The sequence below is a fragment of the Chiloscyllium punctatum genome, chromosome 2, assembly GCF_047496795.1.
Source record: "Chiloscyllium punctatum isolate Juve2018m chromosome 2, sChiPun1.3, whole genome shotgun sequence".
Taxonomy (NCBI): Eukaryota; Metazoa; Chordata; class Chondrichthyes; order Orectolobiformes; family Hemiscylliidae; genus Chiloscyllium; species Chiloscyllium punctatum.
The window spans coordinates 127,538,954-127,558,367 of record NC_092740.1 but is presented as its reverse complement, the minus strand read 5'-3'; the positions used below and the strand labels follow the sequence as shown (position 1 = coordinate 127,558,367).

At 44.1% G+C, this 19,414-nt stretch overlaps 1 protein-coding gene across 9 annotated transcripts in view; it reads right to left on the bottom strand.

The window, feature by feature from the left end:
- LOC140489122 (amyloid-beta A4 precursor protein-binding family A member 1-like) overlaps positions 1 to 19,414 on the bottom strand; it is a 204,308-nt gene that overhangs the window by 172,593 nt on the left and 12,301 nt on the right. The window contains exon 1 of one of the 9 annotated variants that reach the window (XM_072588366.1): positions 14,261 to 14,375. The exons of the other annotated variants lie outside the window; for them this stretch is intronic. The gene's annotated coding sequence lies outside the window, so the exon portion shown is untranslated. Of the gene's footprint in view, positions 1 to 14,260; positions 14,376 to 19,414 lie in introns of those variants that run through there. 9 annotated transcript variants of the gene reach the window in all.

Sequence of the window (19,414 nt, the reverse complement as noted above, 5' to 3'; positions counted from 1 at the left end):
ACACATCCCTGAACACTGTGGGCAATTTAGCATGGCCAATCCACCTGACCTGCACACCCTTGGATTGTGAGAGGAAACCGGAGCACCCAGAGGAAACCCACGCAGATACGGGGAGAATGTACAAACTCCACACAGACAGTCGCCAGAGGCTGGAATTGAACTCGGGTCTCTGACGCTGTGAAGCAGCAGTGCTAACCACTGACCCACCGAGCCGCCCCCGCCACCCAATAGAGTAAGCTCCTTTCTTGTACAAAACCCTTTTATGTGGCACTTTATTGAATGTCTTCTGATCCTGCAGCCTCTTGGTGACATCCTTGACTCTGGCACCAGTGAGGGAGGGATCAATTCCTGGAGTTACTCCAGCTGTGAACCCCAGAGCATGAGTATTTGCAGTAATAGCACTTGCCACACGTGTGGCCATCTAGGAGACCAGTAAGCTCTTCCCACATATTACAAGCCATACATTCTACTTGACTGAGCTGAGCTGCCATATTTTCATTATACGTCCCTGATATCAACATTCTTTTGCTGAAGATTACTTATATTACTTTATACGATTGGCCCTGACTCCCCTATTCTTGGCGTTTCTCCATTAAATCCAAGTATAGCTATTTCTTTAAAAATAACATGCTTTTAAAGACTGTCCCTAGTAGTAGTTTCTTACTGACTAACACACTTACTGTAAAAAAGAAAAAAGCCACCACTTCCCCTCTTTTCACCAAACTCCCCACACAGCACATTTTATTTCTTGAAATAACACTTGCTTTAAACACCTCTTTACCCCTCTGCACCCAATTCCCACTTTGAACACAACTCCCAGATATATTCACACAGCCTCAGTCTCCCTCAGGCAAAGTCTCCCTCATACTGACTGTGCACCTTTACCACGCATTCTTAAAATCCCTTTCTGAGATGACACTATGATGAGACACCTTCCAGTTTAGCTTCCTGCTACAGCAATCAATGCCTTATTCAGGCAAGGGATTTGCATAATTGCTACTACTAGGCAGCTGCCTGTTTAACTGAGCTATTTTAAATTAAATATTGCTACTTTCTCAAATAAAAAACATATAAATCTGTTCAAGTAATGCATCAGAAAACAAATGTTTCAAGTCAATGTAAAACATTGCTTTGTTATCACTTATAATTTCTGATTCAGAAATTTTAAGCATCTGATGATGAAAGAGGGTGGTACATAGGTTTTAGATAGGCTACAAATCAGAAGAGGTGCTTTGACCTGGATGGTGCTGAGCTTCTTAATTGTTGGAGGAGTTGTCTTTAACTACACTGCTGGTTTGGGGCTTGTAATGGTGGACAGGAGTTGAGGAACCAGAAGGTGATCTACTCCCTGCTGAGTCCCAACCTCTGAGCTGTTCTTGTACAATGTTCTCGTATTTGATATGGCTGTCCAGTTGCATTCTTTGTCAATGGTGATCCCCACCACATACATGATAATGGATTCATCATGGTGCTGCATTAATGAACAGTAATGATAGAGCGCTGCAGCTGCAGAGACACCGTACAGAGATAAAGCTGCACTATCCCAAGGGGGCAATACTGGGGGAGCACTGCATCATTGGAGAGTTCACACTGAAGGTGCACTGCACCAGTGGAGGGTCCATACTGAGGGTGCACTGTACCATTGGAGGGTCTGCACTGAGGGAGCACTGCACCACTGGAGGGTCCATAAAGAAGGAGCATTGCACCATTGGAGGGTCTGTACTGAGGGAACGCTGCACAATTGCGTAATAAGTAATTGAGGCTTGTAGCAACATAGAGGAAGTGCTGCACCATTGGAGGGTCTGCACTGAGGGTGTGCTGCACTGTTGGAGGGACCATATTGAGGGAGCATTGTGACACTAGAGAGGCAGTATTGAGAGAGCACTGTACTGTTGGAGGGGCAGTACTGAGGAAGCTGTGCACTTTTGGAGGGGCAGAACTGAGGGAGCACTGCACTGTTGGAGGGGCAATATTGAGGAAGCGGTGCACAGTTGGAGGGGCAGCACTGAGGGAGTGCTGCACTCTTGGAGGGGCAGCACTGAGGGAGTGCTGCATAGTTGGAGGGTCAGCACTGAGGGAATGCTACACTGTTGGAGGGGCAATATTGAGGGAATGAGCACCTATGCAAGGGCAGTATTGAGCAGGTGCTACACAGTTTGAAAGGCAGTACTGTTAGGGGGTACTACATAGTTAGAGGGGCAGTACTGAGGGTGTGCTGCATAGTTGGAGGGGCAGTACGGAGGGAGTGCTGCAGAGTTAGAGGGGCAGTATTAAGGAAGTGCTGCACAGTTGGAGGGGCAGTATTGAGGGAGTGCTGCACAGTTGGAGGGGCAGCACTGAGGGAGTGCTGCACAGTTGAAGGGGCAGCACTGAGGGAGTGCTGCACAGTTGGAGGGGCAGTATTGAGGGAGTGCTGCACAGTTGCAAGGGGCAGTATTGAGGGAGTGCTGCACAGTTGGAGGGGCAGCATTGAGGGAGTGCTGCACAGTTGGAGGGGCAGTATTGAGGTAGTGCTGCACAGTTGCAAGGGGCAGTATTGAGGGAGTGCTGCACAGTTGGAGGGGCAGCATTGAGGGAGTGCTGCACAGTTGGAGGGGCAGTACGGAGGGAGTGCTGCACAGTTGGAGGGGCAGTATTGAGGGAGTGCTGCACAGTTGCAAGGGGCAGTATTGAGGGAGCGCTGTACAGTTGGAGGGGCAGCATTGAGGGAGTGCTGTACAGTTGGAGGGGCAGCATTGAGGGAGTGCTGCACAGTTGGAGGGGCAGTATTGAGGGAGCGCTGTACAGTTGGAGGGGCAGCATTGAGGGAGTGCTGCACAGTTGGAGGGGCAGAACTGAGGGGGTGCTGCACAGTTGGAGGGGCAGCACTGAGGGGGTGCTGCACAGTTGGAGGGGCAGTACTGAGGGAGTGCTGCACAGTTGAAGGGACAGCACTGAGGGAGTGCTGCACAGTTGGAGGGGCAGAACTGAGGGGGTGCTGCACAGTTGGAGGGGCAGAACTGAGGGGGTGCTGCACAGTTGGAGGGGCAGTATTAAGGAAGTGCTGCAGAGTTGGAGGGGCAGAACTGAGGGAGTGCTGCACAGTTGGAGGGGCAGAACTGAGGGGGTGCTGCACAGTTGAAGGGACAGCACTGAGGGAGTGCTGCACAGTTGGAGGGACAGAACTGAGGGGGTGCTGCACAGTTGGAGGGGCAGAACTGAGGGGGTGCTGCACAGTTGGAGGGGCAGCACTGAGGGGGTGCTGCACAGTTGGAGGGGCAGAACTGAGGGGGTGCTGCACAGTTGAAGGGACAGCACTGAGGGGGTGCTGCACAGTTGAAGGGACAGCACTGAGGGAGTGCTGCACAGTTGGAGGGACAGAACTGAGGGGGTGCTGCACAGTTGAAGGGACAGCACTGAGGGAGTGCTGCACAGTTGGAGGGACAGAACTGAGGAAGTGCTGCACAGTTGAAGGGGCAGTACTGAGGGAGTGCTGCACAGTTGAAGGGACAGCACTGAGGAAGTGCTGCACAGTTGGAGGGGCAGAACTGAGGAAGTGCTGCACAGTTGGAGGGGCAGTACTGAGGAAGTGCTGCACAGTTGGAGGGGCAGCACTGAGGGAGTGCTGCACAGTTGAAGGGACAGCACTGAGGGAGTGCTGCACAGTTGGAGGGGCAGCACTGAGGGAGTGCTGCACAGTTGGAGGGTCAGTATTGTGGGAGTGTTGCACAGTTGGAGGGGAGGTATTGAGGGAGTGCTTCACTGTCAGCCTAGCAGAAAGCTGTGAGGAAACCAGTGACTGTAAAAGTACTTGCTACTAGATCATGACTGCGGATTACTGAGGCAGAATATTATTCAGAGACTTGTTTACTGCAGAGAACATCAACAAAAATGGAAAAATACAGAAATCATCAAGGGAAGAATACACAACTTAATGCATCAAAAATTTCAGTCATATCGAAGGCTTGAATTCGAATTATGTTTTTGAATCTGCCAAGTAAAATATCCAATGTCCTCAGAACCAAGTCATTCTGATTTTGAAAGTTCAGGAAATTAGCCACTCGCTCAGAACACATCTCATTTACACTAATCCTTTCAGTTCCTTTCTCGAAGCAAGTCCCATTCATCCTTCACCCCTGTGACTGACATGAGGTACCCAGTACCTCTCTCCATAGTCTCACCCTTCCCCATCCCTCCATATCAAGGACATGTACAAGTCCTGGGCCTTCTCCACTGCCAACTCCAAGCCATTCGTCAACTGGAGGAAGCGCGCTTCATGTTCTGCCTTGGAATCCTTCAACCACACGGCATCAATGTTAACTTCACCAGTTTCCTCATCTCCCCTCCCCCGACCTCATCCCAGATCCAACCCTCCAACTCGGCACTGCCCTCTTGACCTGTCCATCTTCCTTCCCACCTTTCCGCACCACCCTCCCCTACATCCACCTATCGCCTTCCCAGCACCCTTCCCCCCCAGCTCCACCCTGCTTTTTTATCTCACAGCCCCCTTCCACTTCCTAACGTTTGAAATATCGACTCTCCTGCTTCTTGGATGCTGCCTGACCTGCTGGGCTTTTCTGGCACCACACTTTTCGACTCTATTTCTCCAGCATCTCCAGCATCTCCAACATTAGTCTTCACCTGACCAGGTCCTGAACTCTGAACCCTTGATTCAATGATCTGACACTTTAAATATGGAAAGGTATCATCTCTAAAATATAATTCTTAACACAAGTGAAAAATACAATATCTGCATGTGTGTTCAACTGGAAAAGTACAGGTGTGAGCCAGCATGCATTTTGATTCAGAGAGAGTTGAACGAATGTCTGAAAACATGTCGGTCTCTAAGCTCCACACAAGCTTCTGTCGATAATACCTTATCTCACCCTTTTTGTGAGTCATTGAGTCAGACAGCGCGCAAACAGACCTTTGATCCAACCAGTCCATGCCAACCATAATCCCAAACTAAACTCGTCCCACCTGCCTGCTCCTGGCCCATTTCTCTCCAGACATTTCTTATTCATGTACTTACCCAAATGTCTTTTAAACATTGCAACTGTACCCTCGTCCACCACTGCCTCTGGCAGTTCATTCCACACATTAACTACTCTTTGTGTAAAAACAAACTGCCCCTCATGTCCTTTTTAAAATCTTTCTCCTCTCACCTTAAAAATATGCCCCAAGGTCTTGAAACCCCCCAACCTAAAGAAAGGACCCTTGCTATTTATCTTATCTATGCCCCTCATGATTTTATAAACCTCTCTAAGGTCACCCCTCACCTTCCTACACCCCAATCTATCCAACTTCTCCTTATAACTCAAACCTTCCATTTCCAGCAACATCCTGATAAATCTTTTCTGAACCCTCTCCAGCGTAATAATATCCTTCCTGTAATAAGACAACCAGAATGGACGTAGTACTCCAGAAGAGGCCTCACCAATGTCCTGTGCAACCTCAACACAACATCCCAACTCCTATACTCAAAGGTCTGAGCAATGAAAGCAAGTCTGCTAAACCCCTTCTTAACCACCCTGTCTACATGTGACGCAAACTTCAAAGAATTATCTGTCTGAAGCCCTAGCTATTCTACAACACAAAGAACGCTCTATTTTTAATTGTATAAATCCTGCCATTGTTTGTTTACCAAAATGTTCTCCTTCTATTCTGTTCTCCCTTACATGTCTACCCAGCTTCCCCTTAAATCTCTCTACAGCATTCACCCATTTCCCTCTACCACTCTCTGTAGTAGCAAGCTCCACATTCTAGCCACTCTCTAGCTCAAGGAGTTCCTCTGAATTCGTGAGTGATCAGTCACTTCTGACAATTTCATTTGATGGCCTCTGATCGTGGACAATTCTTCAAGTGCAAACATTTTCTCTATGTTCTGCATCTCGATCATTTGAACATCCTCTATCAGGGCACTCTCCTCAACCTCCAGTGTCCAAGAGGCAATTTTCTCTCTCACAATCAGATAAGCACACAGCAACTGACACCACATATCACAAAACGACTGCTGACCTAACGTAAGCCACCCTCACTGTGTCCCACTGCCAACAATCAGTTTGTGCAACAGAAGTAAGACAAACAAATCCTTTACTATTCATAAAAAAGTGACCTAGCTGTTTCAGTACTGTGTGCTTTGCAGTTTTATTGCACAGAAGCGTTTCTCAGCACAAGTGCTGAGTGAGTCATTTTGTACTCGCAGGATGGGTAGGACAATAAAATGTGGATTGAAATTCAGTTCACACACACACACACATCGATGCATCGCTATCCTGCAATGCACACTGCTTCAGCTCTCCACGCAACACAAGGTCATGTCTACTCAACATTGAGTTTCACAGGAAAGACTCGCATTTCTGTAGCGCCATTCACAACCTCAGGTCAACCCAAAGCACTAATATATTTCAGAAATGCAGTCAGACGTAGGATGTAGGGAATTCAGCGGTCAATTTATGCACAGCAAGCACCCACTAACTACAATCTGATATTAACTAGACAATGTGCTTTTAGCAATGGCAGTTAAGGGATAATTATTGAACAAGATAACAGGGAGAACTCTCTTGATCTGCATTAAAATTGTGCCACAAATCCCTTTATGTCCACAAGTGGAGGTGACCGCCCAGTGGTATTATCGCCAGAATGCTAATGCAGAGACTCAGGTAGTGCTCTGGGGACCCACGTTTAAATCCTGTCACAGCAGATCATATTTGTTTGAGAGAATGTTTGCAGCAGTTGGTGCTTCTTTGAAGGGATATGGGGAGCTAGTTTGTTTGTGGGGCTGGTGGCTCCTGAACCTAGTTGGTGTCTGGTGGCATGGAGAATGTTAGTGTAAACCTAGACTCTACACTGTGATTGTGCCTGCTGAGATATTGAGAAATGGGCAGATGGCTAAAGATGGATAGTGTCAAGAGGAACTCAGTGATGAGGCAAAGTGATGATGGAAATCACTCACTGAAATTGCACAGGCAACGTGCAATGATTCAACGCAAGAATCTCAGCCAGTGAAGCAAAACCTTGGCACAAAGTGAAAAATAGACTATATCATCAGACAAATACAAAAGTGACAAATCTATTCTGCAATGGGATTCATTTGGACTGCAGCCATTGCATTGTGTGGTGCAGTCCTGTTCAGCAATAGCCTGAAACCATCTCCTCTACACAGACACTTGATCAAGCTGGCCAATCGACCCAAATAGTCATTGCTAGTGTTCATGTACCACTCAAGTCTCTGTTTATCTTGCTTCATCTAAATCTATCGATATAACCCCTTCCCCTTCTGCGTTTCTCTAGCTTTCTTTTAAATGCATCTATACACTATTTACCTCAATACTGCCTGTAAAAGCGAGCTTAACAGTCAACACAAAGACAAATACTGTGCTTCTTTGCTGCTGATAACTTAAGACCTTAGAAGTCCCATACTTTTCATGTTACAGAGCTATAAAATCCTACATCACAGCACAGGAGCTAATACTATTCAAGGCTGCAGAAATGGTAAGCACGTAGATGGAAAGAGAGTCTAAAAATTAATTCAGTTACTGCCCTTGTCAAACAGTACAGTGTCCCATAGAATTACTGACTTGGGAATGAGTTCGATTTACAATGCTTTTTCTCATTGCTAGATTTTGCCGACCAAATCAACAGCGGAGTTGAGTTTCCAATTGCCTGACAGCTTCATAAATCCAATACAACATCATTTGGTTACAACAGACTGGATTTTTTTGCAAACTCAGTGTGATACCATGAGCTTTAAAACAATGACTGGGACCTGATTCCAGGATGTGGGCACCCCAGTTTTTGTGATAAGGGTGTTTTCTGGAGTAGATCGTGAGCTGCACCCTGCAGGGTCATCCTGGTTGGAAGTCCAAGCATCCATTAGTTTGTTGAAGAAGCTTTACCCAAGGGAAGACTTTGCTAACTTGACTTCACAATGTGATTAAGCATGGAAGTATCACAGGTTGCCATGAGGAAGAAAGAGTGTGAGTTGACAGGCACAGCTTGGTTTGGAGGGGCCATGGGGAAGAGCAGAAGGGTATAGTTTGGCTTTGGGGATCCTGATGAAGGACCCAGCCTGAAACATCGACTCTCCTGCTCCTTGGATACTGCTGTACTTTTTCCAGCGCCACGCTTTTCAACTTTGGGGATCATAAGTGAGGAATGTAGCAAATATACAGACAAAATCCACTACTAGAGTACTGCATCCAGTTCTGGTGACCATGTTATAGGAAGCTGGACAGAGTTCAGAAGACATGATGATGCGAGAGTGTTTGAATTATAAGAGAGGCTGGGTAGGCTGAGATTTCTTTCACTGCAGCGTAGGAGGTGGAGGGGTGACCCTTATTGGGATTTATAAAGTCATGAGGAGCATAGATAAGGTGAATGATAGGTGCCTTTTCACTCAGCTGCAGGATTTCATGACAAGGGGACATATTTTTAAGGTTAGAGGCAAAAGTTTTAAAAAGGACATGAGTGACAACTTTTTCTACATAGAGCTGAGTTCGTGTGTGGAATGAACCCTAAGAGGAAGTGGTGAATGCAGGTACAGTTACAATATTTAAAAGATTTGGATAAGTACATGAATAAGAAATGTTTGGAGGGATCTGAGCCACGTGCAAACAGGTGAGATTACTTTAGTTTGGGATTATGGTTTGGTTTGACCAGGGTCTATTTCCATGCTCTACAACACTATGATTCTATAGCTGAAGGTTCAGACAGAAAGGTAGCAGTACAATATCATAACTATCACAGAAATATGACTTCAGAAGGGCCATTACTGGCACCAGTTCTTGTTTATAGAGTCTGCGGACCGGATAGACAGGAGATAAATACAAGGAGGGATAGTGACAATTTTGATCAAATAAATACACTCTCTCCTTACCGTGAGAGTTATGTCAGAATGACCAACAAATGAGGCGATATGGATTGAACTAAGGAATAAAAAGGGGGCACTCACAATGTTGGAACAATACAACAGATGCCCAGGGAGGGCTGGTAGGGTTGGGCAAATCTCAGAAATACAAAAACAACAGGGGATTTTAATGAGTCCAATATGAACTTGAATAACTTTGCTGAGAAAGGGGTTGAGGGAATAGAATTCTTGAGATACATTCAGGACAATGCTTTTGGCCAATGTGTAGCAAATACAACAAAAGAGAGCACAGTTCTGGACTTGGTTGTAGGAAATGAAGCTAGGGAGGTAGAAGGAATAGCAACAGGAGAGCATTTAAGTGACAGTAATCAGTTGACAGACTTGCCGTGCAGAGTGATGCCTATAGAACAGATTCAGTTCCTGCTGAGGTTACAATGAAGGCCTCTCCTCCTCAACCTCTCCCCTCACCTGTGGCGTGGTGACTGTCAACTTAAACCAACACCTCTCTAATAACAGAGAAGCCTTATGGTCGTGTAGGACCATGGCAACTTTACCTTTGCCTAGTGATTGTAACTCAGTTAGTTATGAGCAAACTATGTAGGTGCAGGAGCAGGTCAATCAGTCTCGTGAACCACTCAGTAAAGTCAGAGTCATAGGGTCATAGAGATTTACAGCACAGAAACAGACCCTTTAGTCCAATTCATCCATGTTGACCAGATATCCTAAATTCTAGTCTAGTCCCATTTGTCAGCACTTGGCCCATATCCCTCCAAACCCTTCCTATTCATATTCCCATCCAGATGCTTTTTCAATGTTGTAATTGTACCAGCCTCCACCACTTCCTCTGGCAGCTCATTCCATACAGGCACCACACTTTGCACGAAAAAGTTGCCCCTTAGGTCCCCTTTTAAATCATTGTCCTCTCACCCTAAACCTATGCCCTCTAGTTTTGGACTCCCCCACCCTGAGGAAAAGACCTTGTCTATTTACCTTATCCATGCCTCTCACGATTTTACAAACCTTGATACGGTCACCCCTCAGTCTCCAATGCTCCAGGGAAAATAGCCCCAGCCTATTCTGCGTCTCCCTATAGCTCAGATGTTCCAATCCTGGCGACATCCTTGGAAATCTTTTCTGAACCCTTTCAAGTTTCACAACATCCTTTTGATTATTCTACATGGCCACCTTCCTCCAAGAACATCTCATGCCCTTAATTATCAAGAATCTATCAACCTATGCCTTAAAAATTCTTCAAAGAATCTTCCTCCACCACTTTTAAGTGAAAGGAGTGTTCCGAAGGCACTCTTGCCTCACTGAAATGAGAATTATCCTTATGTCTGTCTTAAATAGGTGACCCCTTACTATAAATAATGATCTCACCTAGTTCTAGATACTCCCACAAAAGGAAACAACCTTCTTCTGAACTCCAGCAGATACAAGGCGAAAGTGAGAACTGCAGATGCTGGAGATTAGAGTCAAGAGTGTGGTGCTTGCAAAAGCACAGCGGGTCAGGCAGCACCCGAGAAGGGCTTTTGCCCGAAACGTCGATTTCCTGCTCCTCGGATGCTGCCTGACCTGCCGTGCTTTTCCAGCACCAAACTCTGGACTCCAGCTGAAATAAGCCTTGCCTATCCAACCTCTCCTCATAAGACATCCCTCTCATTCCAGGTATGAGTCTAGTAAAACTGTCTCGGAAATACTTCAGAACCATTTACATCCTTTCTTAAATAATGTGACCAATTCTGTACAGAGTACTCCAAACGTGGCCTCACCAATGCTCTGCATATGTGAAGCATAACCTCCCTACTTATACAATTCTCCTCGCAAAAAATAATAACACTCTGTTGGCTCTCCTGGTTACTTGCTGTACTTGCCAATTAACCTTTCATGATTCACGCACTAGAACACCTCTTTGCCACTCAGAGCTCTGCTATCTCTCACTATTTAGATAATTTAAAAAAATTCTTCCTCCCACATTAAACACTGTGAAATGGGAAGTGATTTCACTAAATTTAAAACTGGACAATTATGAGGTGCTGTAGGCCATCAGCAGCCAAATTCTATTCAATCACAAGGTATGACCACATGCCAGGAATATCCAACACATTCAATGAAAAGTACACTAGGGCATACGGACAGCAGCATCAGGCAGATCTATAAAGGGAGGCACAGTGGCTCAGTGGTTAGCACTGCTGCTTCACAGCGCCAGAGACCTGGGTTCAATTCCCACCTCGGGCAACTGTCTGTGTGGAATTCACACATTCTCCCCGTGTTTGTGTGGGTTTCCTCCGGGTGCTCCGGTTTCCTCCCACTGTCCAAAGATGTGCAGGTTAGGTGAATTGGCGATGCTAAATTGCCCGTGGTGTTAGGTGAAGAGGTAAATGTAGGGGGAATGGGTCTGAGTGGGTTGTTCTTTGGAGGGTCAGTGTGGACTTGTGGGCCGAAGGGACTGTTTCCACACTGTAAATAATCTAATCTAAGGTATCAACCTGGTGAAGCCAAGCAGAAGCAGCAGACATTAGATTGGGCTTGGTGATCCCATGACCAACATATCAGAAGTAAGCTCTACAGTCCTGTCACTTCCAGTTTGTCAATCAGAGGAGATTTAGTGGAATCGCTTCCCATTTCACATGTGGGAGGAAGAATTTTTTTAAATTATCTAAGTAGTGAGAGATAGCAAAGCTCTGAGTGGCAAAGAGGTGTTCTAGTGCGTGAATCACAAAAGGTCAATAGGCAAGCACAGCAAGTAATCAGAAGCGCTAACAGAATATTATTTGTTGCGAGGGGAATCAAATAAATAGGGAGAGTATTTTATACCTCTCCAGTCGTGGAACGATGGTGAACAGTTAAACAACTACCAAGAGGCGGAGACTCCACATTCATCCTCATCCTTGGTGATGGATGAGCCCACTATGTCAGTCCAAAAAATAAAGCTGGAAAAACTGCATTTATCTTCAGCCAGAAGCGCTGGGAGGATCATTCATCTGACTTCTTCCAGCATCACACATGTCAATGTGTTCACCCGGTTGGCACTGGATACTGAAAAGGCTATGAACCCTGTCAACATTCTGGCAATTGTACTGAAGACTTGCGCTCCAGAACTTGCCAAACGGTAGCCAAGCTGTTCCAGTACATTTATAATACTTGCATCTATCTGACAATTATTTAATTACAGTGTTGGTCCAATCACAGACAAAGAGTTGAGTTCAAGGAGAGAGGTGAAAGTGACTGCTCTTGATACACAGGCTGCACTCAACCAAACCTGAGAAAAACAAGAGTCAGTAGAAATCAAAGGAAAGCTCTTCACTGGTTGGAGTCATACTCAATGTAAAATTGCTGTTATTCTTGGAGGTCAATCACCTTGACCACAGGATATCAACACAGAGATACTCAGTGTGGTGTCACAGGCCCAACCATATTCGCCTGCTTTGCCAATGGCCTTCTCTTCGTTGCAAGGTTAAAAGTGGGAATGTTCGTTAATGATTGTACATGGTTCAGCACCATTCACGACTCCTCAGATATTGAAGCAATTCACGTCCAAATGCAGCAAGATATAGACAATCTCCAGATGTGGGTAGACAAGTAAAAAGTAACAGTTATGATATTTAAGTGCCAAGCAACGACATGCTCCTTAGAAAACACCTTCAAAATCTCCATAACCTCTACAATTGAGAAGGGCAAGGGCCACAGCATCATGGGTAACACCATCACCTGCAAGTTCACTGCTAAGCCATGCACCATCCTGAGCAGGAAATATGTTGCTAGGTTGAAATCCTGAAACTCCCTTCCTTACAACATAGTAAGTGTACCCCAGTGATTCCAGAGGTTCAAAAATGCAGTTCACCACCCCTTCCTCAGGCCAGTTAGTGATAGGCAATAAAGGCTGGCCTAGCCAGTGATGCCAACATCCCACAAACAAAGACAAAGAAAATCATTGTTTTACGCCACACGCACATTGAAGGCAAGGCTTTGGCTCATCACACTTTGCTTCAACACAGAATAATAAAAACCCTAAAGTCAGAAAGAGGCCATTTAGCCCATCAAGCCTGCACTGACGCTCCAAACAGCATTCCACCCAGACCCCACCCTATCTCTGTAACCTTGCATTTCCCATGACTAATCCACCCAGCCTGCACATCTCTGGACACTACGGGGCAATTTACCATGTCCACTCTACCAACCTGCACATCTTTGGATTGCGGGAGGAAAGCAGAGCCACCTGGAGGAAATCCATGCAGACTCGGGGAAAATATGCAAACATCACCCAGCTAGTTGTCCGACGGTGGAATTGAATCCGGGTTCCTGGCGCTGTGAAGCAGCAGTGCTAACCACTGTTGGGAACAGTCAGAGGCAGGGCAGGAACAGTATGAAGTCAAATTATTCTTTCCAGAAACCCATTTGTGGCCTAACTCTCATAGCAACTTGTCAGATATATTCTCTGCTAAAGACATAACACCTAGGACTTCAAGGTTTGGGTTTAAATAATATCTATATAGTGAGTATGTAAGTTGGCTTGCTGAACTGCAAGGTTTATTTTCAGACGTTTCATTACCATGACTAGGTAACATCACCAGTGAGAGTCTCTGGTGAAGTGCTGGTGGTATGTCCCGCCTCTCTATTTATAGGTATTGGTTTCTTAAGGTGAGTGATGTCATGTTCATTTTTTTTTCCCAAGGGAAGGTAGACAGGGTCTAAATTGATAAGTTTATTGATGGGGTTCTGGTTAGAATGCCATGCCTCTAAGAATTCACGTGCGTGCCACTGTTTCGCCTGTCCCAGGATGTGTGTGTTGTCCCAGTCAAAGTGGTGTCCTTCTGAAATATTTGAAAACAAACCTCCCAGCTCAGCGAGCTAAGTTGCAGACATATCGTCAACCTGAGCTACAAATCTTCTCAAAAATCGCAAATAGGATAGTGACATATAGTGCACCAATAATGACAACGTAAATGCTGCTGCTGTTCGGGCATGAGCAGAGCCGAGACAAACATGAGCAAGGTTCAGCATGAGAGAAAAACTGTACTGCAGAGCTGTATTCTGTTATATTGGATATCTTAGTATAAATAAAGAATTTAGAGTATTGAAGAAATTGAGAGAGCCTTATTCTAGGAAGGACAGACTAGAACTCATAACAGTAACAGTCTAGTAAGACATTACAGCTTCTAAGTGTGCAGGCCCCAAACCCTAAATGACCAAGATCGAATCCATGAAAAGACAATCAGCACAATCCACAGACTTTGCTGCAGCAGGCCAAGGCCAGGTTACTGTAGAGTTCTCTCAAAGGAGACAGCTCCAACATTCAGGACAAAGTTGAGTCAAAGATAAAGTCAAAATGTGTGCTGGCTTTGCATAGGAAAAGAACACAATGTTTCCAAAATACCCAAGAAATCATGGCAAGTAATAAACAGCACTCACAGGACAGTGTTGAAGGTGATATCACACTGAGCCGCTTAGGCAATGGCGTGAATATGTTTCTTCAATGAGAAAGACAAAAAGCTAAACCAGCCCCAATCTCAGAAATATTTCTGCTGTCATAATGCTGCGAGATATATTGATTGAAAAAGAAACAAGATATCTAGCTGGACGTTTCCAAATGGCTTCCAATCACAGCACTTGGATAAGTTTTCTGTCCAAGTACGAACAGCTCTTCCTCACAGTGTCGAGGTTTGGTTACAACTTCCCCGCTATCTGGAATAAAACCGAAACATTATCAATCACTCAAACTAACACTCCCAAAATATACACACCTATGCTCCAAGAAACAACTTCTTCCATCACATTAATGGCAAGGAGTACTTTTACACCATTGTTTAAGTTGTGCACAGAGCATTATAGTATGTACATTTTGTACAATACTGGGGCGTAAATGGGGTTAGCTATTAAGCCTGAATTCTGGTTGGATGTGGGGGTAGCTGACAGATCTGGAAGTTGGATTTGCAATCAGTAAGGTTTGGAAATCACTGAACCGTCTGTCCCAATCACTTCTTCAAAAATTCATGGCATTGTGCGTCTTTAACTAACTAGTCTTAACTCAAATTATGAATATTCAGGGGGATTTGTGACTGATATTAGCCTACCTCATCAATAGCTCATCAGTTTCTCTGTCATCTTCAGCGAGTTGTTAAACTGACCATCATCTCATTGCTGGGTTAATTGGCAAACTTCAGGAGGATTGGGGAATTACATACACATTCGGAGCAGGACTAGGCCACAAAGTAAGATCACAGCTGATCCGCTTGTGGCCTCTACTCCACACTCTCACCCAGTCTGAGAAACCAGTGACTCTCTTGTTAGTCAAGAAACTATCGATCTCTGCCTTAAAAATATTCAATGATTCCGCCTCCACTGTTCTCTCGGAAAGTAAGTTAAGTTTCAAAGTCTCACAAACTTCTACTGTGATTAAAGTCTCTTCTACCTCTTCCATGAGTGTCCCCAAAATGCAGTGACTGATCCACTTGAGATCTGCCCATTCTTTCCAGAAATGATCAAAACACTCGTTCCTCCTCCAGTACATCCATATCACCACTTCACTGTCACCATCACTTTTCAACAACATGGCAAAAAAAAATGCATCCTCTATATAGTCATGCTCTGATTCTGCTGTTTAAATGCTGCAAAAGCTCTTTGTCCTTTTATATTTTAAAACAGCAAATAGCAGGACGAGGCCATTCAGCCTTTCAAGACTGGCTCACCACTCATCATGATTAACTCCAGTTTACCACCTTATCCCCATGTCCCAGTGCACCCAAAGTCCCTTGAGCTGTCTCAAATATATTAAATGCGTGAGCATTTATAATTCTCCAAGATTGAAAATGACAAATTTTCACAACCATTGGACCGTATGAAATTTCTTCTCATCTGTGTCTTCAATGTTCAATCCCTTTTGATATTAAGACTCCTCATTCTGGCTTTCCCAGATGGGAAAAATGTCTTCCAAGCAACTACCCTGTCTAGCCTCTTAAGAATTTTAATGAGTTCATCTCTCAGTTTTCTAAGCTTTAGGGAATAGAGGTATAATCTGCAGAATGTATTTTGTTTTTCAAAATTCAAACTGGGCTCCCTGTGCAGTACTGAGGGAATATTGCCCTGTCTCAGCTGCTGCTTTATAAAGTCATTTTAAACAAGACTCCTCCTCTTTGGACACAAAAGATCCTATTGCACTGTATGAAGAAGATTTGATTTTAGTGTCCTGGCCAGTATCTCTTAAACAACATTCGTTAAAAACAATCTTGTCATTATCACATCGCTGTTTGTGGGAACTTACTGTATACACATTTCCTAAATGACAGCAGTGATTATAAACTTGGATTGTAAAGTCTTTTGTGATGTCCAGCAAATGCGAAAATGCTAAATAAATGTTTTTATTATGGTTAGCTTGTGTGTCATTACATAAGTGTATTCCTACCATCAAGATTCATCTGAGGTCAACTAAAGGAGTTAGGGAAAGCATCAAAATTGAAAATACATCATTTAATTGTGTAAAGTTGAGTCATACAGTCATAGAGGTCTGTGGCACAGAAAAAGTTCAGGTGAGGTGAGAGTTACAGCCCTTGGTAGCAAGGAGCACAAGCAAAACTGGAATCAATGGGTATCAGGTGGCAATCTCTCTGCTGGTTAGAGATATACCTGGCACCTAAGTTGTGGTTGTGAAGGGTCAGTGGGAGGAAATCGGAGCACCCAGAGGAAACCCACACAGACACGGGGAGAATGTGCAAACTCCATACAGTCAGTCGCCTGAGGCGGGAATTGAACTCAGGTCTCTGGCGCTGTGAGGCAGCAGTGCTAACCACTGTGCCACCGTGCTGCTCATTCTGCCTGGACAGGTGCAGCTCCAACAACTCTCGAGAAGCTTGACCCAGGACTGAAAGCTAAACCAAGGATCCTAGTTCTGCAGGAATTTGGCCACACAAACTCAGGATGCTTCTATTGTTCCAAATTAAAAAACACTCAAGGCCTCACAAGTTGTTTACTCTCGTGATTCTGGTAGACCACTTGTTGCCTCTGCCTTAAAATCTCTCTTTAAAAAAAAGGACTAAATAATTTCTTAAAGCCACAGCATCATCACAGTTAGCATCAGGTCCACAAGCATCCACTCTCTCCAGCACCATTGTGCAGAAACTGAAACGTGTACTATCTACAAGGCGCATTGCAGAAATTTACCAAAGATTCTTCGACACAACCATCCAAACCATGACCACTTCCACCTAGAAGGACAAGGGCAGCAGACACATGGGAACACCACCACTTGCAAGTTTTCCTCCAAGCCACTCATCATCCTCACTTGGAAATATATCCAGTCCCTTCACTATCACTGGCTTAAAATCATGGAATTCATGCCTCAAGGGCATTGTGGATCAAATGACAGCACGTGGATAGCACCAGTTCAAGAAAGGAGGGGGGGGGGGCACCACCACCTTCTCAAGGGCAACTAGGGACAGGCAATAAAGGCTGGCCAGACCTTCAGTTCATCAAATCTATGCTGATGAAAAACCACCACTTAACTATTCTCATCCCATTTTCCAGCACTTGGCACATAGCCTTGTCTGCTTCAGATGATTGGTCACAATACAAAGAATGGGATGGAAAAGGTTAATCAGGAGAAAGAACTTAGAGCATGACAGGAAGCTAGATAGATATTTAAAAATGGATAGCAACAATTTTAATAAGGATTTAAAAAGAAAAAAAGTAAAATGAGTGTTGGTCTTCTAGAACGTGAGAACGGGGAGTAAATAGTAGATAATAAGACAATACAGATAAAATGAACAAATACTTTGCTTTTGTCTTCTTTTTAGAAGCTACAAAAACATTCCTGTGACAGGAAATTTGTTAAATTATCTCATTACAGAATCAGTACTAAGCAAAACGATGAAGCTACAAGTGAATTAGCAAATGGCTGGTTGTCAAATTTCCAAAATCCCTTCCAATCAGAAAAGGTTCAATCAGTCTGGAAAGAAGAAAACAGAATCCTTCTATTCAAGATTATTGAACTGCAGCTTGACATCTATCATGGAGAAGGTGGTAGAATCAATCACTGAAGAGATTACAGCTGCATACTTTTAAAAAAACTCAAAGGAATCAACAAGAGTCAGCATCATTTCAACAAAGAGAAATCATATTTAAATAATTTATGGGAATTATTTGAAGGAACAACACGAACTGTAAACGTTCCACAGTTGGAGGTCCAGAGGTATTTGATTAGGTGGCACATCAAAGGCTATTACGGAAAATAAAAACTCGCGACGCACAGGGTAACATGTTAGCAAGGATAGGAGATTGGCTGCTTGGCAGAAAACAGAATATTCATGAATGGGCCTTTGTCTGATTGGCAGGATATGATGAGTGGAGCCCCACAGGAGACTGAGCTGGGCCTCAACTTTCTACAACTGACATCACTGATTTCGATGGAGTGAAGGCATAGTAGGTAAATTCACAGCTGATACCAAGATAAATAGAAAGTGTGTTAAGAACATGTAAGAAGTTTGCAGATGGAAATAGAGAATTTAAATGCTTAGGCATACGAGACACAGTATAATATTGAAAAACATGTGACATTGTTAATTTTGACAGGAATATGAAAAAACAGACAAGTCCTTAAATGGCGAATGACATGGGGATTCTGGGGTGGAGAGGGAACTAAGTGTCCCAGTGCGTGAGCCTCAAAAAGCTGTATGCAAGTATAGAATGTAGTCAAGATGGTTAATGAGATGTTAGTCTTTATTACAAAGGGGAATGAACCTTAAAGAGTGCTACATTTATACAAGACACTGATGAGACAAATCGCAAGCACATTGAGTAGTTTTGTTGTCCTTATTTCAGGAACAATATAAATGGATTGGTGGCAGTTGAAAAGTAGCTAACTAGATTAACATCATAAATAAATGGGTTGTCGCATAAGGATAGGTTGGAAGGGTATGGCATGTTTCCACTTGAGTTTAGAAAAGAAAGAGAGAGATAATTTGTCTTCTTCACCATCTCTTTCCAATCATTGTGATTCAGATAATAATCAGCCTTTCTGTTTTTGATACCAAAGTGGATAACCTCATTTTTATCCATATTATTCTTCAAATGCCACAGATTTGCCCATTCCCTCAATGTGTCCAAATCCCACTGAAACACCTCTGTATCCTCCTCAAGTTCTGCATCCATGCCAGCTTTCAGGCCAGCTTCTGCAAAGAAAGTTTTGAAAGCTCAACTATTTCGACAAACATTTTGCAAGATATCAAAATGCTCGATCTTATAAAGGCATAGAGATATCATTAGATATTGTCAAATCCATATGATCACAAGACATAAGAACAGAATCCAGCAATATGGCCCATCTGACATTCAGTAAGATCATGGTTGATCTCATACTCCTCAATTCCATTTGTCTGCCTTTCCCCCCATAATGCTTGAATGCTATACTGATTAAAAGTCTGTTTTACACAGATTCTCTACCTTCAGAGAGGAGAAATCTTTCCTTATCTCTGTCTTAAATGGCGATTCTGAGTTTATGCCCTCTGGTCCTAGACTCTCTCACAAGGGGCACAAACATTTCCTCATCTACAATGTCAGATCCCTCACATTTCC